The 26,548-nt window shown below is 41.3% G+C and overlaps 1 protein-coding gene across 1 annotated transcript in view; it reads left to right on the forward strand.

The window, feature by feature from the left end:
- Positions 1–26,548, forward strand: part of LOC101737339 (elongation of very long chain fatty acids protein 7) — a 125,464-nt gene that overhangs the window by 12,409 nt on the left and 86,507 nt on the right. The gene's annotated exons all lie outside the window — the stretch shown is intronic.

Here is a 26,548-nt window from a genome sequence, read left to right on the forward strand (position 1 = left end):
ACTCATCGTGATGTTGGCATCTATTTTCAATGCCGCTATGGCGAACTGTATCTTTCCCGCGGTGTGGAAAGAAGCGGACGTTATCGGCATACATAAACCCGGTAAAGCAAAAAATCATCCGACGAGCTACCGCCCGATTAGCCTCCTCATGTCTCTAGGCAAACTGTATGAGCGTCTGCTCTACAAACGCCTCAGAGACTTCGTCTCATCCAAGGGCATTCTCATCGATGAACAATTCGGATTCCGTACAAATCACTCATGCGTTCAACAGGTGCACCGCCTCACGGAGCACATTCTTGTGGGGCTTAATCGACCAAAACCGTTATACACGGGAGCTCTCTTCTTCGACGTCGCAAAAGCGTTCGACAAAGTCTGGCACAACGGTTTGATTTTCAAACTATTCAACATGGGTGTGCCGGATAGTCTCGTGCTCATCATACGGGACTTCTTGTCGAACCGCTCTTTTCGATATCGAGTAGAGGCAACCCGCTCCTCCCCACGACCTCTCACAGCTGGAGTCCCGCAAGGCTCTGTCCTCTCACCCCTCCTATTTAGCTTATTCGTTAACGATATTCCCCGGTCGCCGCCGACCCATTTAGCTTTATTCGCCGACGACACGACTGTTTACTATTCCAGTAGAAACAAGTCCCTAATCGCGAAGAAGCTTCAGAGCGCAGCCCTAGCCCTAGGACAGTGGTTCCGAAAATGGCGCATAGACATCAACCCAGCGAAAAGTACTGCGGTGCTCTTTCAGAGGGGAAGCTCCACACGGATTTCCTCCCGTATTAGGAGGAGGAATCTCACACCCCCGATTACTCTCTTTAGTCAATCCATACCCTGGGCCAGAAAGGTCAAGTACCTGGGCGTTACCCTGGATGCATCAATGACATTCCGCCCGCATATAAAATCAGTCCGTGACCGTGCCGCGTTTATTCTCGGTAGACTCTACCCCATGATTTGTAAGCGGAGTAAAATGTCCCTTCGGAACAAGGTGACACTTTACAAAACTTGCATAAGGCCCGTCATGACTTACGCGAGTGTGGTGTTCGCTCACGCGGCCCGCACGCACATAGACACCCTTCAATCTCTACAATCCCGCTTTTGCAGGTTAGCCGTCGGAGCTCCGTGGTTCGTGAGGAACGTTGACCTACACGACGACCTGGGCCTCGAATCTATACAGAAATACATGAAGTCAGCGTCGGAACGGTACTTCGATAAGGCTATGCGTCATGATAATCGCCTTATCGTAGCCGCCGCTGACTGCTCCCCGAATCCTGATCATGCAGGAGCCAGTCACCGTCGACGCCCTAGACACGTCCTTACGGATCCATCAGATCCAATAACCTTCGCACTAGACGCCTTCAGCTCTAGGAGCAGGCTTAGGGACCTCGGTAACCGTACTCGTCGAACTCGACAAAGAGTTCGCCGTGCAACCTAACCCATGAATCAGCTCGCTGAGTTTCTCGCCGGATCTTCTCAGCGGGTCGCGATTCCGATCCGGTAGTAGATTCATTCGCGAAGCAGCTGCTCTTGAGCTGTTAGGTCTCCTTCGGAGGCGCTCGGGTAGCTGTTAGCAAATCCCACCCCTCCTGGCTGAGCCTTTGCTCGCCCACCTGTCCTGGTGAAACTGGAAAGGCCTCCGGGCCACCAGTAATCCTTCAATCATAAAAAAAAAAAAAAAGGCAGAGCCAAGCCGCTGCCTACCGAAACCAACCTACCTAACTACCGAACTCGGCAGCCCATCTCAGATAGCAAAGAGCAATTCGAAGTGACATTGACATGACCATATCACATGACAAGGATTATTACAAACATAAATGGCACCAGTAATTATCACGTACACATAATACTTAGTCTCAACACGTACAGTCATGAACTTGAGCTTGTAAGCGTAATTAGGCCATAAAAACCCGCTAATTATGAGACCGCTTAAAGATTATCTCGTCGACGTCTACGACAGATCCAAGTTCGATTCCTATTCGGGGTCAGTATCTTCATATAAAAAGGGTGCGTGTACTTATGTACGCGTGTAAGAAGTTATACTTTATTTTTATAATTTTTTTTTTTTTTTTAATATTAATTAATTAATAATAAATATTTATTGTTAACAATTTAAAAAATGAAAGCTAATAACACTTTTTTTACGAGTGTACATGCGCGAAAGTTCACCTGTGGCTATATTCAGACTCGCCAAGTTACGTCGGTCGTATTGTATTGAGCGATTTAGTGGGCAACTTCATTTCTGTTAATTTTGAGTCACGGTGCGCGTGCATCGTAAAATTTCACTCTTATCAATTTTTCATAACGCGCGTTAAGAAGTATATCTTTAAAAATATTTGGTATTCGATGTCTGAGTGCGTTTCCAGTATTCGTAACGCAGTAACAAATGTTAACTTGTGAAAACAATAGTTCAACAATTCAAATTTGTCTGCTTTGGTGGGAGTTTATTACTTCTCGATCGCGTGAAAGTTAACTCAAATTTGTATGAAGTTGGAATAGCGCCCCTAGCGGCAAATGAAGGGAGGCTCGAACACGATTTTTTTTATTGCTTAGATGGGTGGACGAACTCACAGCCTACCTGGTGCTAAGTGGTCACTGGAGCCCATAGACATCTACAACGTAAGTACGCCACCCACCTTGAGATATAAGTTCTAAGATCTCAAGTATAGTTACAACGGCTGCCCCACCCTTCAAACCGAAACGCATTACTGCTTCACGGCAGAAATAGGCAGGGCGGTGGTACCTACCCGCGCGGACTCACAAGAGGTCCTACCGCCAGTAAATCAATCGATCGAGAAGTTGAAGAACTTGCACTAATCATAGAGAACGCGTTACTGATAGTGGTACCCATTTACGCGGTTAGATAGTACAACATACTACAGGACGTATTGTAAAATCTACGAAAACCTTGAAAAAGAATTCATTATGTAAATTGCGTTATTACATTAACCTCATTCACAAAAACTAGACCGCACAACGAAACTTAAGAATTTTTCAAAAGAGTAATGTTAAAAATCTTATGTAATCTTTTGGACTTCACTTACCATTTTAATTGCTATATATGTCTGTGTATCTGACAGCTAATTTTCAACAATGTATTGTTACGCACTGGGGTTCGGGATGAATAAAATTCCACTGAATTACAAGTTAACACTGTATTTGCACTTAGAGCACTTAAAACACTTCACAAACACTTTAAAATTCTCAATTCGCTTCTTCCGCTTCGCTTCACGTGATCCGTTCGCTGTTTCGCTTCGAGTAGTTCCGATTGCTGACTGTGTGCCATCCCTGCAGCGCTTTTATAGTCGATACCACATCCCTAGAATTATCGAGAATATTCCACACATCTTTAGTATTGTGTTTCCGCTATCTGACAATAGATGGCGTTGTACTCCTCGAGTGTTCTAGGTGCTACTAGATCCTTAAATGTTCGTTCGACTATTCGGCGATAGATGGCGTTACTCTTACCGGCGTAACAGTATCATTCAAATATCAGTTGATCAAACTTTGTTTGAGTAGTTTTTTTATATGATTTTTTTTGTACCTTGTCGCTGGTAGTCTAAGGGACTATTCCAGCTACGCCCGGCTAGGTAAGTGAGCACACGGGCTCAACCGGAGGGAATTACTAGCCCTAGCAAGAGCAGTGCTTCGCAGAATCTACCACCACACGGATTTGAACATTGTGCAACTATTGTCAAATTTTCCACAAAAATATTTTTTCACATTTTGCACATAGAAAGATATTAGTTTGATTTGTAGATTTTGTAGTTCATTTGACGTGGATTTTCATCTTCACAGTAAGAAGGTCCCAGGTGAGAGAATATTGTTAGTTTTGATATATATATTTACTTAGAAAAAAATATTGAGCGTTCATCTCAACTATAAAATTCTGTGGCTACTTTTTTAACCGCCCAACCAAATAGGCCTCTTCTTAGTAGAGGAGACCAGTCTTAATTGTTCGCCTTCCTCTCGATCCTCCCTCACTTTCCCACACGGAGACATCACACTGACGGGATGCAACCTAATTATCATATATCCCCTTGAGGTTACTAACAGTATGGGGAAAATAAATCAAAATAATAATTGCCTTAGCACTGCAACGGAACGTACTATATACTATTTTGGGGATTTATACGACAAAGGGAAGATCTTCCACCGAGCGGGTGATATTGCTCGGTAGACCGACGGTCCGAATGTTGTTGTTCGGAACTTGTATATATGCGCTTTATCTTGAAAATGTCGTAAGCGAGATTCAGGAATCTGTCAATTATCTTGCGTTGTATGATGGCTACCCGCCACATCACTCCCCTCCGAGACTGGAGGTCGTGTCATTTTTAGTTAGCGTTGTCCGTGCTGAGATTAGCTTGCAAGGGCCAGTGCTGCTCGAAGCCTGCGGTGAGTCGAGGCTGAGCTTGAATGCTGCGTGCGTGTCGCCAGTGCTGCTCGAAGTTTGCAGTGAGTCGAAACTGAGCTGAATGCTGCCTGGATGTCGCCAGTGCTGCTCGAAGTCTGCGGTGAGTCGAGACTGAGCTTGAATGTTGCGTGCGTGTCGTGGTAGTCCATGTGATGCAGAGCTGCCACGCCGGAGATGTGTTACCCCAAGCTTTGATGATCCGGTCGTGGGCTGCGATGAACTGTAGCGGCGTGATGAGGCAGTAAAGTTGCGTGCCGTAGGACCAGGAAGCGCGGTGAGTCGGCTGCGATGGTCCTGTTGAGGCTGCGGTGCTGGCTTGCTGTGGGACGACTGTCAATGACTTTTTATCTGCGAGAATGCGGGGATTGTGGTAGCCGAAATTCTTGATGCGCTGATGATGAATCAGAAGGTTGCGTGTTCAGATCACGTCGGGGTCACCAGTTTGGGGATATATACGACAAAGGGAAGATCTTCCACCGAGCGGGTGATATTACTCGGTAGACCGACGGTCCGAATGTTGTTGTTCGGAACTTGTATATATGCGCTTTATCTTGAAAATGTCGTAAGCGAGATTCAGGCATCTGTCAATTATCTTGCGTTGTATGATGGCTACCCGCCACACTACTAAGATACTACTACATACTATGTACTAATAGAACAATATCTATTACTAAAAATAAATAATATTAGAAATAAGCACTACTCTATTAATTTAAATCCGTATACCAGAACTAGATATTGTTAAACCATAAAAATATTTAATAATTTATTTGTACAATGTAAAATAAAAAAGTGTATTCAATAGGATATGATATGGTTTTTCCATTTGATGTAGCACCGACACGCTAATTGTGTCTTTGGTACACCAAATAAATATATATTTAGATTCACGAAACTTACTGACGTCATCGATTCTTTTTTAAATTGAGTTATGAAACTTTTGTTGGATTTTCAATCATAATAATAATATGTTTTAACAATATTCGCTAAAATTTTCAACAGTAGGCGATTTGGGTGTGGCATTTCTAATTCTCATGTGTGACGATGACCATGATCTTTACATACCATTTACCATCAGGCTTGTCTTATCGAACTAACCGAATCCCCCGCATCTGTCTTTAATAGCATCATCATCTACTAACGCATATTACAAAACACGATAGGGCGATCGAAACAATTATATTTTATATCGACTTATTTTGTATGAAAATTTTAAGTGCGTATTTGGAATATAAAATATATTAGGCGGTGTAGTGTTGGTGGTATAATTCACGTTGTGATATGTCTATTGGTGACCACTTAATACCAACTCGGCTGTGAGCTTATTCACTCATAGACGGTATTCAAAACGAGTTGCCTACTATTTATTTATAAAAACAAATTCATTACAAATTATTTAAAACATAAATAATACAATAATCACATGTTTTTTGATTATTTTCAAAAGATTCTGTGCAGTTTTATTAAAAACACGTGATTCAAAGTCACAATACAAACATTAAAATTATCATTAGACATCAAAAGTTAAAGAAAAAGAAAATTATTTCAATCTCATTTATTTAACGTGGAGGTAATAATTTTAATGCAAACTAACATACAGTATGCGTCGGTCCTTCGTACGAGCATAAGTTTTGCAATGTCTGTCGTAAGCAGCGAACACTTCTAGAACCCGAAGGTCGGTGTATTCTATATTTGTCTATATATTACTATGTATTTCGAAATTAATGTTTCACTCAATGAAAATAAGAACCAGTTTAGTGTTAAAATTGGAAATCGTTATAGAATTTAAGTGGCCCGTACTTATATGCCGAAGTGCTTATGGTAAGATTACGTTAATAAAATGCTACAGTTTTCATGTTTATGTCAAAACAAATATGTTACTTATATACTTTTTACATACGGACGTGTTATTGCGAATTCGATTTTAAGTAATTGCATAGCTTTTATCGCGGGCCTTGAGCGCGGCTTACTGTAATCCTGAAATTCCGTAACGAAAAAAACCTTACACCCCTCACTCCGCCTACCACGTAGCTCGCGTTCAACACATTCACACGTTGCGCTTTTGTAGTGTTTGTAAATAAGCGCGTGGCGTGACGTCACACTGCATGCGCATCATGAAAAGTCTGCCCATCTCTCTTTCGCGCGGTTTGGCTTATGAGTGTGAAGGGGACAGTTAAGGTTTTGCTTTTATTAATGTTTAATATAGCGTGGTCTTGTTTTATTATTGTTTAAATATTAAATTATCATTGTCTAATTATAATTGCATAAGTTGATAAAAAATGCTACGCAATAGCTTTACCGCGGCAGTTCCTGAGTGCCACACGTTTGTTTTTTTTTAGTACTGGGACGTATGGAGCACGATTATTTGGAAGTGTGGTACACAAAAACATCAATTGCTTAAAAAAATCCGATCTAAAGAGAAAAATGTTTAGTAAATCAGTGCTGATAATATGATGAATTCAAAAACCTAAAGCTGAGGGCGACAGATTAATTTACCATATAAAAAGGCGTGCTAGTATTGCAGGACGTATTTTCACATGGAGTGGGTAGGTGCTACCTGTTTCTACGTCAATAAATTATCCAGTATTTTTGTCACTATCTTATGACAATTATTTAATACTACTATATTTGAATTTACTTTATTGCACTAGGGATGTGCTCAAAGCATCTAGTATCGATTACTAGAGCCTATAGACATTATAAGTGTCTATGAGCAACATATCAAGTAAAGGATAAGACGCTTGATTAATTCACATCGATGGGCCCTTAAAAAAACTTTTTGAGCGAGGTGCTTTTCCCCTCCAGTTTTTTTTTGTTTTTTTTTACTTATTTTTTTTATTGCTTAGATGAGTCGACGAGCTCACAGCCCACCTGGTGTTAAATGTTTACTAGAGCCCACAGACATCTACAACGTAAATGCCGCCACCCACCTTGAGATATAAGTTCTAAGATCTCAGTATGGTTACAACGGCTGCCCCACCCTTCATACCGAAACGCATTACTGCTTCACGGCAGAAATAGGCAGGGTGGTGGTACCTACCCGTGCGGACTCACAAGAGGTCCTACCGCCAGTAAAAATTCTAACTTAATCTAAACTATTGAACTTAAAACAAGCTAACAATTAACTTACGGCTGATTTATCTGTCATAATCGACCAGCATCTGTTGCTGCAGTCATCTATTGTCAATCACCAGGTCAGGTCACCAGTAACTCTCTGATCCCAACACAATTCCCTAAGGGTCAGACACATAAGCATCAAATAATAATACACTAGTACTGTTTCCTAGTACGTTTTGGATGTTTCGACTAAAAATAATAACCCTGTTCAAACTACGTCAAAGTCGGGGCATAATGAATTACATTGACTTGTTTATTTCAACGAAGCGGACAACAGCCGTCGTTTACGTAATGTTTTAATCGACCGACAATGACCGTCTATTGTCTTTGGCAGCACAACGCAGACGGACAACTTAATAAAACAACTTTTTATTGCATAAATGAGCGAACGGTGGTTTTACTGGTGGTAGGACCTCTTGTGAGTCCGCAGGGGTAGGTACCACCGCCCCGCCTGTTTCTGCCGTGAAGCAGTAATGCGTTACGGTTTGGAGGATGGGGCAGCCGTTGTAACTATACTGAGACCTTACAGCCTGGCCACGGGACATTCGCCGATACGAATATTCGCGCGGTGCGAACGGCGAAGCGTCTAGCGACTAAAATAAGAGCATAGAAATGTACCTAACAAGCCACGCGCACCGGCGACCGGCGAAGCGACCGGCGAAATGTACCGAGCGAATCGCGCGGGCGACTTACGATGCGGCGGGCGAGCAAAACAAATGCATGAATAAGGACGGCGCAAGCCACGGAGTCGAGCGGTAGTCGCGGCGAATAGTACAGTGATTAAATGAGTTTAGTTGTTTTCGCCGCGAAAAATGAACGCCGAAATTTTTATATTTTATATTTTTTTTTATTTTTTTTTTATATTATTAAACTCGTCGTGGCCGAACGGATAAGACGTCCGGTGTTGAGCGATGCACCTTTTTTTTTTTTTTTTTTTTTTTTTCCTACCTATGCTGATAGCCTTGAGAGGCTATTTCAGCTTCACCCTAACGTTTGTAGGTGAGCTCGCGGGGCTCAACCGGAGAGTTGCTAACACTGACCCTAGCAAGAGCAGTGCTTCGCAGAATCTACCACCGGATCGGAAACGCGACCCACTGAGAAGATCCGGCGAGAAACTCAGTGGGCTGTGTCTATGGGTTAGTTCGCTCGTCGAGCCCTTCGTCGCAAGCGACGGGTTCGACGAGGACGGTGACCGGTGCTTGTGGTGCCTAAGAGCACCGTTAATGGATCAGGAGGATCCGTAATGACGTGCTTTGGGCGACGTCGACGGTTTACCATTCGGTCTACTGGGTCGGGTATGTAATTTCCAGCGGCTACGATGAGAGGGTTCTCATGTCGTGCCGCCTTCTCAAAATGGCGCAGCGATGCCGACTGTAGATACTTACTAAATGAGTCGAGCTCCAGGTCATCGTGGAGATCCACATTCCTAAGGAACCATGGCGCTCCGACGGCTATCCTGCAGAATTTTGATTGAATAACCTGAAGGGATTTCAAGTGGGTGCGGGCTGCGTGAGCGAACACTACGCTTGCATACGTCATGACGGGGCGTATACAAGTTTTGTAGAGAGTTACCTTATTGCGGAGGGACAGTTTGCTTCGACTACAAAGCATTGGATAGAGTCGTCCTAGAATAAACGCGGCGCGGTCGCGTACCGTTTTTATATGGGGACGGAATGTCATCCCTCTGTCGAGGGTGACGCCTAGATATTTGACCTTCGAGACCCACGGTATGGGCTGGCCAAAGAGAGTGATGGGACTAACGGCGGAGGTGTTTGCGCGCCTACTACGGAGTGGGATGCTCGAAGTGATGTTCGGAGGGCGACCCCTTTTGAAGAGCACCGCTGCGCTTTTCGTGGGGTTGATGTCAATTCGCCACTTCCGGAACCACTGTCCCATGGTGGCTACTGCGATCTGGAGTCGCCGATGAAGCAGCGACATCTTCCTACACGAGTAGTAGATAGCCGTGTCATCGGCGAAGAGCGCTAGATGGGTCTCCGGAGACCGGGGTATATCATTGATATACAAACTAAATAATAACGGGGAGAGCGCGGAGCCTTGCGGGACTCCGGCAATCAGTTGACGGGGACGAGAACGAGTTCCCTCTACTCGATATCGAAACGAACGGTTCGACAAGAAGTCTCGTATGATGAGCACGAGTCTGTCTGGCACTCCCATGTTGTACAGTTTGTAAATTAAACCGTTGTGCCAGACTTTGTCGAACGCCTTCGCGATGTCGAAGAAGAGGGCGCCGGTCGGGATTTGTTTACGCCTATTTAGTCCTATCAGGATGTGCTCCGTGAGGCGGTGCACTTGTTGTACGCACGAGTGTTTAGAGCGGAATCCGAACTGTTCGTCTATGAGAATTTTGTTCGCGGTAACAAAATCCCAGAGGCGTTTCCTAAGGAGCCGTTCGTAAATTTTTCCTATCGTCGGGAGGAGACTAATCGGACGGTAACTAGATGTTTCATTTGTCGGTTTGCCCGGCTTATGTATACCGATAACGTCCGCTTCTTTCCACACCGCGGGAAAGATGCAGTGCATCATAGCGGCATTTAAAATTGTAGCCAACATTGCTATCAGTTGGACTGGCAAGAGTTTTAGCGCGCGGTTGCGGATGCCGTCGGAGCCGGATGCCTTCCTAGGTTGGAGATTGTGGATCGCGTCTCTAACTTCGTCAGTGGTAATGGGGGGTAACGCGTCAGAGGGCGGCAGGGAAGCTCTGCGCTCGACCTCCCTGTCGACTAACTCGGTGTGTTCGAGGTCCGCGTGTTGAGTGCTGGTGGTGCACTGCTCTTGCAGTGCATCGGCCAGCAGCTCAGCCTTGTCATCGTCATCGAATGCCGGTGGTTGGCCTGAAGGGCGTACGAGGGGAGGCATAGTAGCGGTAGTTTCGGATTTGAGAGTCCTAGCTAGTCGCCAGTATGCTTGGTGGGAGGGCGCGAGTTGTTCTAAATAACTATGCCAATTATCGTTACGCGCGTCGCTTAGGCGGGAGTGGACTTCGCGTTGTAGACGACGCATCCGAATCCGGTTTGAATGCGTGGGAAGCCGATCGTAGGCCCGGATTGCCGCGTTCCTAACTCTTAAGAGATTCCTAAGTTCGGAGGATAGTCTGATGCGGTGGAAGCTGTCCTCCACATCGACTTCTTTTGAAGATCTAATGATCGCGGAAGAGATGTGATCGGTAATGATGTTTATGGATTCGACGGTGTCCTCGGGGGATAGATTCGAATCCGGGCCGTAAGGGAGGATTGGCGGAGCGGCTTCGGCTAGGCACGTGCCCAGCTTATTCCAATCCACCATGGTCCTCGTAACAGTGACTGGGTTGTGAGGGCGACCGAGCTGCATAAGGACAGGTCGGTGGTCTGAGTCGAGCTCTGACAGTGCTTCGATGGAACGCAAGCGCAGAGTTACGTTCCTAAGCAATGCCAGGTCTATAGTGCTCGGACGGAGCGCGATGTTATACGGATAACATGTTGGAGTTGGGGGACCGACTACTTCAAAAGTGAGGTCGTCTATAAACGCGTCGAGACGCCTACCGTTAACGTTCGTACGATGGCAGTTCCACCTAGTGTGGTGGCAATTTAAATCGCCTGCCAGGATGACGGAGTCTCCCATGCCGAACAGTGACTCGATGTCACTGCTCAGGAGGGGCTTGTCCGGGGGGAGATAAACGGATGCGATGACGATCGGCTGGTGTCCCGTCAGCGAGATACGGCACACTGACGCCTCGATATGTAAGAGCGAGGGAGTATCGAGAGGGACAACGTGCAGAGCCCGCCTATAGTAAATGGCAGTCCCGCCTTTGGAGGCGGTGAGTCTGTCATTCCTAACCATGACGTAATTCGCGACTTTCGGGTCACGACGCGAGGGCTTCAGACAGGTCTCCTGCACTAACAAAATATCTACAAGATTGTCGCGGAGGAATTCGAAAATTTGATCGCGTTGCCGCGCGAGTCCGTTAGCATTGTAGAATGCTAACGTAAGGGAATACGGTTTTTCTCTACCTTTTTGCGCCATTGATTACCGGTAAAGAATTTTTATAACGTGCGAGACACGGACTCGTAGACGTCCATGTGATCGAAAGCGGCCGCGAGCCGCTGTTCGGGGGTTACCGACCTACGGATAGCATCTGCGAACGATCGCAGACGGTCAAAGTTTACCGCGGTGACGAAGTCGCGCACGAGCGCGAAGTCGTTGACAACTGAGGGTTGCGGGGGGCGGTACGCGGGCGCGGGGCGAGGTGCGAGCAGGGGCTGAGGCGCGTGACGTGTCGCAGGCGGGAGCTGGGGTACGTTTTGTGTTCCCTCCTTCGTATACGGCAGCGGTTTTTTCCACGCCGAGACGGTGGGAACCGCAGCCGGTACGAAGGCTGGTTTCGGCACTGAAGGCGCCGAAGTCTTTGGGTCGACGGTTCGGGGGGCTGGGTGGTTCGGGCGTTTACGCGGAGCCCTAGGACATCCGCGGTAGTTTGCCGGGTGCCCTTGCTTAAGGCATAGGACACAGCTTGGGGGTTCCGTCGCGGTTTCCCTAACACGCGAACATTCTGTGGTTGCGTGATCGCCGAGGCATTTCACGCAGCGGGGGCGCGCGTGGCAATTACGCGCTGAGTGGCCATAGAGCTGGCACCTGTGGCACTGCCCGGGAGTACCACGTTTATGGGGGGCTTCGATGGTGACCCCGGAGAGGCCGCATATCGTTTTGAGACATGAGATTATTTTCTTTGCCTCCGGGGTTGATTCTAGCGCGGCGATGCACCGGTAGTCGAATATCAGGCGGGTACCAATTTTTGTAATGAAATACGTACTCAACAAATTTTAATGTTCACGATTGATTTCCACGGTGAAGGAATAACATCGTGTAATAAAAATGAAACCCTCAAAATTATAATTTGCGTAATTACTGGGGGTAGGACCTCTTGTGAGTCCGCGCGGGTGGGTACCACCACCCTGCCTGTTTCTGCCGTGAAGTAGTAATGCGTTTCGGTTTGAAGGGTGGGGCAGCCATTGTAACTATACTTGAGACCTTAGAACTTATATCTCAAGGTGGGTGGCGCATTTACGTTGTGGATGTCTATGGGCTTCAGTAACCACTTAACACAAGGTGGACTGTGAGCTCATCCACCCATCTAAGCAATAAAAAAAAAATAGCTGAAATACTAGCTAGACCAGCTATTTGGAAGTCTAGCCACCCAAAGTATTTCTCGTACTTCTTGTGGAATTCTCCATGTATAGGTATACTCCGATTCTTATTCAAATCATGTACTTCACAATATTTTCCAAATAATAGGTCCTGAACCAAAAAAACTATTAATTTGTAAGCAATATCGAGATAATTTCGATATAGACATTTCGCTGTCGGACTTCCTTACTAGTCGCGGCGGCGAACGTGAGTACCCGTGGCCTGCAAACGGTGCTGCGCGAATGGTCGCCTCGTCCACCGCTTCACTGTTCGCACCGCTGATCCCCGTGGCCAGGCCGTTAGAGCTTATATCTCAAGGTGTGTGGCGCATTTACGTTGTAGATGTCTATGGGCTCCAGTAACCACTTACACCAGGTGGGCTGTGAGCTCGTCCACACATCTAAGCAATAAAAAAAAAAAAAGAACGAGCCCAGTACTTTTTTCTACCTATGCTGGTAATCTAGTGGGTTATGCCAGCGTAACCGGGCGAGTAGGTGAGCTCACGGAGCTTTAATCTGACGAATTTGCTATCACTAGCCCTAGCAAGAGCAGTGCTTCGCAGAATCTACCACCGGATCGGAAACGCGACCCACTGCGAAGATCCGGTGGGAAACTCAGTGGGCTGTGTCCGTGGGTTAATTTACTCGCCGAGCCCTTCGTCGCAAGCGACGGGTTCCACGAGAACGATGACCGGTGCTTGGTGCACCGTTAGTGGATCGGGAGGATCCGAAATGACATAGCCCAAAATTAGTTATTCGGGACTTGTACCTATATATATGCAAGCTTATCTTCAAAATATCGTAAGCGAGATTCAGGCATCTGTCGAAATGTCTTGTGTTATATGATGATTACCCGTCAAATTAGTATTACTATATTGAATCATATGATTATCACTATGCAGTTTTTGTGTCATCTTTGCACGTGTCGTCTTGTCACATGCACTATACAAGCGCATACATTATTTAGGAACGCTTAGAAAAGAAACATTCAAACATTTTATTGCATTTAAATTGATACCTAGATAAAACCTCACGTGGTAATTAATTCATCTAAAATCTAGCTTATTTCGAGACTTCGCTTAAAAACAAGTCTGCAATTTTAAATATTCGAATTCAGTGACCTTGATTTTTTAACAAATTATATACATGCAATATCTTAAGCATTATTGCGCATAGAGATTAAGTCGTTGCATTAAGAAACCTTTTATCTTTTTGCCAAGTACCATCCGGCAATGGAATGAGCTCCCCTCCACGGTGTTTTCCGAGCGCTATGACATGTCCTTCTTCAAACGAGGGTTGTGGAGAGCATTAAGCGGTAGGCAGCGGCTTGGCTCTGCCCGTGGCATTGCTGAAGTCCATGGGCGACGGTAACCACTCACCATCAGGTGGGCCGTATGCTCCTTTATCTACAAGGGCAATAAAAAAAAAAAAAAAATTGCGTAGATGGGCGAACGAGCTCACGGCGCACCTTGTGTTAAATGGAGACCTCACAACACGAGTAGCGTCACCCACCTTGAGTTACGAAATCGAAAAGTGACGTATGACAACCTCACAGCTTTTATAGACGGGACGGTGGTACCTACCCCGATGGGTTTGCAGTAAGTTTTACCACCAGTAAATAAAGCAATGGTACCTACCACAGTACCCTCCATACTATCCTTGGTTGACCAGTTAATAATTCCTTAGGCATTAAGACCACCACTGTACTTTTGTGCAAAGTTAAATTAATTGCCAAATATAATTAGAGATAAACTAGAAAAAATTTTCAAAAGAATAGCGGAATGTCTGTACAATAAAACTTTTTTTGCATTATCAACATTCATTTATCTTAATATATTACCGTATAACCCTTCGTAATGATGTAACATTCTAGATTAGTTAATTTTTACTGGTGGTAGGACCTCTTGTGAGTCCGCGCGGGTGGATACCACCACCCTGCCTATTTCTGCCGTGAAGCAGTAATGCGTTTCGGTTTGAAGGGTGAGGCAGCCGTTGTAACTATACTTGAGACCTTAGAACTATATCTCAAGGTGGGTGGCGCATTTACGTTGTGGATGTCTATGGGCTCCAGTAACCACTTAACACCAGGTGGGCTGTGAGCTCGTCCACCCATCTAAGCAATAAAAAAAATAAAATTAATAATCAAAAAGTACAGCAGCATAATAGTCATTTACTTTCTAATTATCTCAGATTATTTATTTCGTTGCATCAATATTATAATATTTGAGACAAAAAAAAACTGTTGTTACCCACTATATTACAAAGCTGTTTACAAAAGTGCGCAAATGAAATTTATCTACAGACACAATCTTAAAATTAAATACCAATTATAAACACATACAAAAATATAGTAAATTGGAATCTATATTGAACGTCATTAAACTTAACAAGCATACTACGACAGAACAATTACAAACAGACGTAACTAATAGCCAATGTAAGTTGAACCGTAATCGAGAAAAAATGCAATACTTTGACGTGTTTATTTCAACAAGCGTACAATAGCCATCCGCGGCTATTACGTAAGTTGTAATCGACCGGCAATGACCGTCGATTATGGTAGCCAACGCAACACAGACAGACAACTTAATGAAGGATTTATTTCGGCTCCAAATTATTGTTTAAAAATAGAAGTCAACGGACGGAAAGTCATTGTCTTAAAAACACTAGAATTACAAATAAAAAATTGAATAAAAAACTTGGTTTTTTTTATTATAAAGGCATGCTGAATTGAAACTTAACAGATCTGCAGTGTTGCAACTTTACTAGCACATTGTAGGATCTTTGTTTGTTTATTTGTGTCATTCTCTTAAGTCTTTTTTTTTTTTTTTTTTTTTTTTTTTTTCCACAGGAGAAAATCGCCGGATCCCCACCCGCGCGGCAGGTGGGGTATGTGGGAGTTGAACCTCACTAAAAACTCCTGCCGCTCACAACCGGCGCCCTACCTCGGACCGGGCCGGAGCCCAGTCGGAGCTATTGAAACGGCGGGACAGGGTTGACGCAGAGCACATTACATCCATCCCACCGTCCCACGGACGCCGGACCGGTGGCCGCCAGCGAAACGACCACCGGTTCCCTCGTTCAGCGGGCCGAGAGCCCGCTTATTCTCTTAAGTCTGGGCGATATTCAAGCAACATCAACCATTTAAAACCGGGTGATCAGTGACCTTGACCCACTATTTTTAGTGCTTAGACAGGTGAAGCTACCTGGATACCAGAAGTCTCAAACTATATTGTATAAAGGTCGTTCCACCCTTTGAACTAGAACGCACGTCTGCTTCGCGGCAGCAATAAGCAGGATGGCGTTACCTGCCCTTTTTTTCGGCCGAGGGCCGAACCTCTTATAAAGTCCTCGCACCTAGGAGTGCGCAAGGTGTGTAGTACTGGATGGTCCGCAGATGTTGGGAGCAGACCGCGAGAACTAAGGACGGAATTTAGAACCGTACTCACTAAGCGACTCCCCTGCACTTTCACCCAAGCGTTCGATTCCCTCCGGGGTCACAAAGCGGTTGGGTAAAGGGGCTACCGGGGTCAAACTGACTCAAGGCTCACCTCAAGGTCGCTCGGCCGACAGACGCACAATACCGCCGGTAACCCGGATTGCAATACACCCCAAACATCACCACTATTTTCTCGGTTGTAACATTTCATAATTATTCAGAGAAACCACAACCCTCATGTATCACGATGCAGATACCGAATGAAGCAATAGCATAATTAATAAAGTTTCAACATTCAAGAGATCAGAACTGTAGATCTTAAAGCTAAAACTCGCGGTTATATTCCCAACTGAAACAGGCAAGTCGGTGGTACAAACACGTCTCGCCACTAACAGTTGCAAAAATTCATAAATTCTATCGATTTCATCGGCTGTTACACAAGCCAATGAACATTCCGCGCATTAGTATTTCATATACCAACGCATTCAGAGTAAAAACAAGTTAGTAAAATCAACCTTCAAGGCAATTTATTACGCAACACCCAAAAACAATTTACCTCTGATTTATGAAGTATAATATAAAACACGCGTTTCACAAAGCCCGCTTCACACGATTGTAATTATTGGGTATTCAAAAAACTAATCATTAGACGCGATTTCCTGAAGACACTATTTACAAATATATAATATATATTTGTAAATAGTGGTAAAGGTAAATTATATAATATTGTAACTATGCACTGCACTAAAATTCGCATGTCAAATAATGACAAAGCATACACGCTGCTTTTAATTTATGTAATAACTCATTTTCACTATGCTTGGCGAATAAATGATTTCTTTCTTTCTTTCTTTCTTTCTTACAATAAATGTGATTTTAAGAATCCGAAATAATAATATCTAAGGATCATCTTGAATAGCTTTCATGGGCAGATTTAATTAATTAGTACCAGATCAAAGTCGGTATGTTTCTAGTACTGTCTTATCAACGCTACGTGGCGTGACAAGCCCAGAAGAAGTAGCAGTCTCAAATGTATTGTTAGAACGACGGCTCTGCTATTCGAAGATTCTAGACCGAAGCTATTTTTTAAATCGGGAAGAAATCACCCACCACCATGTTTCTCTAAGAAAATATTCGATAAATTCTAATAAAACATGAGCTTACAATATGTGTCCAAGATAGGAACCCTTAATTAAGTGGTATCATTAGCATTACCCATCGCAATCCGAGTCTATTTCTTTTAACCTTTCACGGCTACCCTAATAAAAATATTTCTGGAACTTTAGAGTGATTCCAGAAAATGTTGGGTAGTATTTTGAGCTGGATATTGTTGGATACTCTAAAATAAATTATACTAGAAAACTGTACTATAACTTTATATAATTATGTAATATTTGTGAATTTATTGAACATGATCACAGATAATAAAAACCGCTTTGATTGTGCGAAAGGTTATAAAAAAAACACATTATAATCCATACTATAAATATTTTCTTGAAATTTCGATATTATTGGCTTTGCAGAGCTTACGGCTAAATTTAGTTGATGAACTTTAACATTTCCGGGTGCATCGCTTCTAATTTAAAACAGCACTTAGCATTCCTGTCCAGTTGGATTCGGCTACTTGTCATGCGAGGCAGCAAAATCAATCTGCATACATAAAATAATTGTCTACTATTATTATCAACTCTGTCGATGTCTATCAAAAATATTTTTTCACGATATCTTCTTAATTGAGAGTACTTTCGTTAGTTTATGCGAGTCGCAGACAAAATTAAAACGAATTCGAAATATGTAATCTAAAAATCTAAATACAATATATTAAAATACAAAATCTACTCAATTATTTTGTGGAATACACGGTCATACGCGGCCACGAAAACTGCAGAGTACAATTAATTAGATCTACAACTTTTAAGGACAAAGACGTTTCTGAATTCATGTAGGTATACAGAGTGATGCATCGGCTGCTTCTTAATGAGTAGGATCGATATATACATCCGTATAACTATTAGCACCAGGTGGGCTGTGAGATCGTCCAAATATCTAAGCAAAAAAAAACTATGTATACCTTAAAAATTCCCGTTTTGAGAAACGAATATTTCATGAACCCGCAATGTACTGCAAACGATAAAGTCAGCGCGTTACCTAATACGAACAGAACAGTATACACTGCGTGATTTAAAAAAAGGTTGTACTGGTGGTAGGACCTCTTGTGAGTCCGCGCGGGTGGATACCACTACCCTGCCTATTTCTGCCGTGAAGCAATAATGCGTTTCGATTTGAAGGGTGGGGCAGCCGTTGTTACTTACTTGAGACCTTAGAACTTTCTCAAGGTGGGTGACGCATTTACTTTGTAGATGTCTATGGGCTCCAGTAACCACTTAACACCAGGAGGGCTATGAGCTCGTCCACCCATCAAAGCAATAAAAAAATAAAAAAGGCGTTCGTAAAAAAACTTTAATGGATCATTTAAGGAGTGTCGTGCTTCTTTGGTGGTAGGACATCCTGTGAGTCCGCATGGGTAGATACCACCAACTCACCTATTTCTGCCGTGAAGCAGTAATGCGTTTCGGTTTGAAGGGTGGGGCAGCCGTTGTAACTATACTGAGACCTTAGAACTCATATCTCAAGGTGGGTGACGGCATTTACATCGTAAATGTCTATGGGATCCAGTAACCACTTAATACCAGGTGGACTGTGAGCTCTTCCACCCATATGAGCCATAAAAAAAAAGATTTGCATTTAATTAACATAAACAATCCCTTACGTGTATGAGGGTAGTCAGTTCCCTTGGAAGTTATTAATCGATTCTCTGCATTAAATTTATACTTACTGGAGACTAAACATGCGTCTCCCGTCACAAGTTAAGATAAATATCGGAATTCAGAAAGATCGTTCAAAATCATCCGACACCACCGTTCACTGGGTTGCGACAATATTTCATAATGCTTGTCTAGCGTCTTTTGCTTTGTTCAAATTGCATCGACCCGCCTTCAGTGATATAACAATGATTCTGAAGTAATTTCATGAACGCGTTGACCTATTTTAACACGACTATGTTGCTGTGCAGTATTTAGTAATAGGCCGCAATCTATAACTAGTCAGGTCATAAGTATTGTCACACAGTAAAAACTTTTCTTTTAGAATGCTGGCCACAAAAAAGTTTATTGAATTCGAATTCCGAATTGTTCATGAAAATAAAAATGTATACTTTTAGAATTTTACTCATTTTTAAATATGGCGTGGACGCTTAAAGAAGACCGTGTTGCAGTTATTGCGTTGCATCGTTGCGGTTACGCGCCAATTCAAATTTTTAACATGCTGAAAAATTTGAATATAACTAAAAGATTCGTTTATCGTACCATCAAACGATACAATGAAGACTCTAGTGTAGATGACAGGTCAAGAAGTGGTCGCCCTCGGTCTGTTAGGACTCCAGCAGTGATAAAAGCTGTGAAGGCGCGAATTCAAAGAAATCCCAAACGTAAGCAGAAACTCTTGGCCCTTCAGATGGGGTTAAGCAGAACCACGGTGAAAAGGGTGTTAAATGAAGACTTAGGGCCTCTGGCATATCGAAGAAAAACAGGATATCGTTTGAATGCTCGTCTAATGGACCTGAGACTGAAGAGATGCCGCGCTTTGTTGAAGCGGTACGCGGGAAAAAAATATCGGGAAATTCTTTTTTCGGATGAAAAATTTTTTACCGTAGAAGAGAGCTACAACAAACAAAATGATAAGGTGTACGCACACAGTAGTGAAGAAGCGAGCAACCGTATTCCGCGTGTCCAACGAGGTCATTTTCCATCCTCGCTCATGGTATGGTCGGGAGTTTCTTATTGGGGCTTAACAGAGGTACATTTTTGTGAGAAAGGTGTAGGTAAATACAGTCCTGACGAACCTTGTGGAACCTGTTTCTCATACCATGTTCAATAACAGGCACTGGGTATTCCAACAAGATTCGGCGCCAGCTCATAGAGCGAAGAGCACACAAGACTGTTTGGCGGCGCGTGAAATCGACTTCATCCGGCACGAAGACTGGCCCTCCTCCAGTCCAGATTTGAATCTTTTAGATTACCAGATATGGCAACACTTGGAGGAAAAGGCGTGCTCAAAGCCTCATCCCAATTTGGAGTCACTCAAGACATTCTTGATTAAGGCAGCCGCCGATATTGACTTGGACCTCGTTCGTGCTGCGATAGACGACTGGCCGCGCAGATTGAAGGCCTGCATTCAAAATCACGGAGGTCATTTTGAATAAACTTTAGTGTCATAAGAATCTATGTTTTGTTAAGTTCATTTTGGTATATGAATGGTTACATAATGAATAAACTTGTTTCAATTATTTTACATTAAACATGTGACAGAATTTATGACCTGACTAGGTATATTAATACGTGAAGCAAAAACTTTGTATCCCTTTTTACGAAAATTGCGCGGACGGAGGAGTATGAAATTTTCCACACTTATAGAGAATATAGAGAAGAAGTGCACAATTCTAATTTTTTTTTTAAATAATGCTTAACAGATACATTAAATCAATAAAGAAAACATTACACACACTACCATGTATTTGACACACACACACAGGCATACTATTTATTTATTGTCAAACTTTTGTTCTTGACGTCTGTGGTCAAATTGAGAATAGATTAAATATTGTTTCTTTTTATTAATATTTTTCTATAGTGTAGTCTTGGCGTTGAAAATACAATAATAATAGTGTACAAACTTACAATTCCAATTAATTATAGTCAAATTTTCAATGTCAAACCACTAGTATACACAAATACCAAACCCTTGTCTGTTTTCCGAACCAAGCACTAATGATTTTCTTTCTTAAATAAATCGTTCTGTGATCTACGAAAATATTCAAATTTCAATGTTTTTAGTATTTACAAGATCCAGTAACATAAAGCTCAGAATTCAGATATACCGTTCCGCCCTTTTTGAACTACCATTACTATCATATTAGTAGAAGTAATGATAGGGGTAGTAGTAATCATTAGTCTAATCTGTGACCTCTAATATTTTATATTTGGTAGATGGGTCCGCACGGTTTGATCAGATCAACTTGTGCTGCGAAACATATTTTGATATTACTAGCGACCCACCCTCGCTTCGCTTCGGAAACTGTAATTTATAATTGATTTCTCCACTATTTAATGAATGTCATTATACATATAAGCCTTCCTCTTCAATCACTCTATCTATTAAAAAAACCGCATCAAAATCCGTTGCGTAGTTTTAACGATTTAAGCATACATAGGGATATAGGGACAGAAAAAGCGACTTTGTTTTATGCTATGTAGTGATAGTGATTGAACGGTGTATTAAATGATACAGATGACTGTTATAATCGCCACCCTATTCTTTTAAAACATCACTAATCTATTCCCGTTATATGTAATAATAACTGAAGTCAATGTAAAACAATATTATTTAATTAAACCAAAACATAAATACTTGTCGGTTGAATGAATCATATTCTGTGAGCACGTAATGTAATGCCAACCGATTTGATATTGCAATCCATTGCGTGCATTACCAGTCACTATAATAAATAATTCGAACGTTTTTCAAGTTAATCTTGTATTAAATTACTAGTTCTATCATCTGTCCTATTTTTCGAGGACATTGATGAAATTATTAGCGCTATTACATAATATTATTTCCGACTTTTTGAATGTTTTGCAGTTTTCGTCATCACAGACGACTTGGAGACGAGATCAAACCGTAAAAGGAATTTTAATTATATCTACAACTCGCAAAAACCATACAAAATATAGCATAGCAACTATTAATATATAATAAAGGCCCCGCAGTAGTCGAAATTCGACAATAATTAATTGAAATTGTAAGTTTGTACACTATTATGATAGTATTTTCAAAGACTATATTCTATAATTACAAATTTCGCCAAGACTACACTATCGAAAAATATTAATAAAGACAAACAATATTTAATTTATTCTCAATTTGACCACAGACGTCAAGAACAAAAGTTTGACGGTAAATAAATAGTATGCATGCGTGTGTGCGTCAAAATAATGGTAGTGTGTGTAATGTTCTTTTGATTGATTTAATGTATTTTTAGGCATAAATATATAGGCATAATGAAACCCGCAAAATTATAGTTTGCGTAATTACTGGTGGTAGGACCTCTTGTGAGTCCGCACGGGCAGGTACCACCGCCCCGCCCATTTCTGCCGTGAAGCAGTAATGCGTTTCGGTTTGAAGGGTGGGGCAGCCGTTGTAACAATACTGAGACCTTAGAACTTATATCTGAAAGTGGGTGGCCCATTTACGTTGTAGATGTCCATGGGCTCCAGTAACCACTTAACACCAGGTGGGATGTGAGATCGTCCACCCATCTAAGCAATAAAAAAAATAGTATAGCACTTAAATATAATTAAATTATTTAATTTGCGCATTTCACAAGAACATGTTTTAACGGGTGGGCGCTGACGACTAACTTTTTACGATTTCATATAGAGATCTCGTAACAGAAGCACTCGGTCAATGTCGTCCAAATTGCGTTGTAGTGCTGCACTTGATTCTCGAAACAAATTGTTGTTTGGTTCACGCATTGAATTCATCTGTATTACATGGAGATGAGCACTATACTATAGTAAAAGTTATTGTCAATTGTTTTTGGAAGAAAAAAAACGAAAACTCTTCGGCGAATTAAATTATTAATAAATAAAAAATAAAGCACTATTTTGGAACGAAGTTGCTTATGGGACGATGCGGTGGGGTACCCTAACCGGGAAAAAACGTCCGTAACGTAAGATTTTTATTAGTAATGCACACAGTGTACGAGTTAACTTTGTAATAACGTACAAAAAATAACATATTTTTTTATCATTCATTGACCACGATCTCAGAGCGTTCGTTTGCGCAATACACTAACTCTTATGCAAAGAACCGTGAATGAAGTGTACCACAATAAGTTCGCACGTTACCGAATGACCGTGGGTTGTTGCGAAACCTCCAGTTTTATTTTCTTTATACCTCGAATAGAACATAAAATTAATATTTTTATAATAAGGAACTTCGTTCCTATCCGATGTCCCACGACACCACGCATCTTTTTTTTTCATATTAGTCACATACGCGAACACTTACAATATTTTGTTAATAAAATTTTGTTTTGATGCGGCAGCTGTGGCAATAAAAGAAGGCAATTTAGATTTAATATTAGGCCTTAAACGAAAATTTTCCCCTAAAAAAATCGTGGTTCCTATTTCGTGGTCCAGTGCCGGTATAATGTATCACATTACATAGCAATACTGCGGATGTGCACTCTGAGGAATTGAACACAATGATGGAGAAGCTCGCGAGTTTCTACCTCTTGTGAGTCCACGCGGGTATGCACCACCACCCTACTTATTTCTGCCGTGAAGCAATAATGCGTTTCGGTTTGAAGGGTGGGGCAGCCGTTGTAACTATACTTGAGACCTTAGAACTGATATCTCAAGGTGGGTGGCGCATTTACGTCGTAGATGTCTATGGGTCCCAGTAACCACTTAGCACCAGGTGGAGTGTGAGCTCGTCCAACCCATCTAAGCAATAAAAAAAAAGACGACAACGCTACAAGTTACTAGGAATGAGAAGTTTTACGTCATCCACCGTACTCATCAGAGCTTGCGCCAACAGACTCCTACTTTTTCTACGGTTTGGACCACTTCTTGGCAGAGAAAATATTCAATAACCGAGAGGCAGTACATAACGGCTTTGAAGAGTTTGTTGGCTCCCGTACACCTTACGTACATCTATTAGGTCTTTACTTACCAAATCCCATAATTACTCGAATTGTAATCGCATCCATATTGTTGAAAGAAATACAAATTAAATGTAGTGAAAACAAAACACTAATTATTACCAAAGACTTCATTTGAAAATAGAATTTCATATTTTTGAAATAAAATTTATTGGAGTTTACTCCTTTAGAATCGATTTACATATATAGGCCCGGGGTATGAAAATTATGGGGACCAAAATCGTACTAGCATGTCACACGAAATGCGTTATGCGCCTGATTGCGCATGTCACACGAAATGCGTTATCGCAGGTGACGCCGGGCTGCTGCGCCGGCAGTCCGCCACAAAGCCTCGTACTGATCGCGCGTTTCTCTCATTATTGTATTTTCATATATTTGTTAGTCGTTTGTTTTGTGTCTCGTTAATTTGTTAATAATCTGTAGTGTATCGTGTTGTCGTAATATAGAACTATTTCTCGTATTGTTTCGTTTAATTTTTTATATCCAGTAAACTCCAGTCGTGCGTCGGAGCGGACACACACACTTTTTTTTTTTTTTTCCTTTTTTTCCATTCCTTATCAGAGCCATACTACACCTATTAGGTTAAGTCGGCTTAAATAAAATTTCTTTAAATTTATAATTTATTGCAAGTCATACATACATAAACTACGTTTCAAATGGCCAGTATTATAGAACGGGAACTTCTTAGGTAAAGACCTAGTTATTATTTTTCAATGGCGTTGCCGATTGCTCATATAGAAGCGGGAATAGGTCGTATTTGTGTTCGAAATTCAAAAGTTTTTTTTTTTTTTTTTTCTATTCCTGCGATTTCGAGCAGTATTCATTGTATTCATAAGAGGCGACGTCAGAAACGTATAAACTATAAATTTAAAAACGTTCTGAATAAGATGGCGCTTATCCAACATTTTGTTTCGATTAGTTTTTCTCTTAAAATTCATCTATTAATTTATTTAACTAACAAACGTGAGCTTAACTTAATTCAAACTAAATAGTGTTTCTCGTTAAAACGAAATTTTGTATGTGATTTAAATGCGAAATAAACAACAAAAAAAGGGTACCTTTTTGTTAAAATTCCATCGAACTTAGCGGCAATGACTTGACATCAATATTTTTGAAGGGGTCGCGATATACTGGTTTTTATGACGTCATAAATTTTACATTTTCACACCGTGTCACGAAGGCAATGTCATTTTTTTACATATCAATCACAATGAAATCACCGAATTTTTTATCTGTTTACAAATGAAACAGTTTATTGTATCGACAGGGTAAAACGGATACTTTAATAATGTACTATGATAATAAAATTAATTCTAATTGAACCAAAATTTCGTATTTTTCTTTTGACAAGCACAATATTTCTATACATTCTATTTTATTCTATTCTATTCTATTGCTTAGGTCAGTGATTCTCAACCTTTTTTTTGTTGCGGCACATATTTAACGATTTCAAAATTTGGCGACACACAAAAAAAAAGATAAACATTATTTACTTACTACACACTGCATAAATAGTTTATCAAAAAATTTTAATATACGAAATAAACTAAAATATACTATAATTTTTTTTTGTGGATTTAAATATATATTCATGCTTAAAATATTTTTCTTTTAAAATGATATAATTATATATTCGCAAAATTTGGCGGCACACTTTTGAAATTTGGCGGCACACAAAAGTGCCGCGCAACAGTGGTTGAGAATCACTGGCTTAGGTACACTAAAATGAAAAATTAACATCTCAGTGAAGTCGTCGTGGCCTAAAGGATAAGACGCCCGGTGCATTCCTATCAAGTGATACAACGGTGTTAGATTCCCGCATTTTATCTAATTTAATACGTACTTACCAAATATTCACGATTGACTTCCACAGTGAAGGAAAAAAACCTTGTGTAATAAAAATCAAACCCGCAAAATTATAATTTGCGTAATTACTAGTGAATATTACAAAAAAAATCATAACCAAAACCAATTTAGTTTATTGCAATATACCTTTTGCAGCCTACAGTATACCTAATATATCATGGCGGTATATTGGGTATACTGTGTCATCGATGAGGTTAATTCAGCAGTTACGACGAACTTCATACCATTTTAAAGATAGCATGCATTACGTTACTGGGATCTACAAGGTACCTACTAATTCTTTTCTAGTACCCATAACACAGGGGAAAATTCATGAGGTCGTTGAATATAAATACGTAATCGAAAATATTGACATATTGACGCTTGTCATAGGGACCGTCATCTGCTCTGCCATCTACGCTAATAAAAATAAATTGTTTAAAAAAACTAACAAAATACGCCTTTATAGATAATTCAAACAAAAAAATAGAAAATAAATTTTAATAAATTTGAACAAATTAATTTTTTCTTACACTAGTTTTAATTCAAATTTATTAAAATTTATTTTCTATTTTTTGTTGGATTTTCTATAAAAGCGTATTGTGTTAGTTTTTTTAAATTATTATTTATCTTTAATTTTTTAGTTGAATTTCAATTTTTTTAATTATTTTTTTAAAATATTTAATTGTCATCGGTCCTTAATAAATATACCAAATTTTGAGTTAATCCGACGTTTTGAAGGGGGTCAAAATCATGTACAAAGATTTCGT

Source organism: Bombyx mori, chromosome 22 (assembly GCF_030269925.1).
Source record: "Bombyx mori chromosome 22, ASM3026992v2".
In the NCBI taxonomy this organism is placed as follows: Eukaryota; Metazoa; Arthropoda; class Insecta; order Lepidoptera; family Bombycidae; genus Bombyx; species Bombyx mori.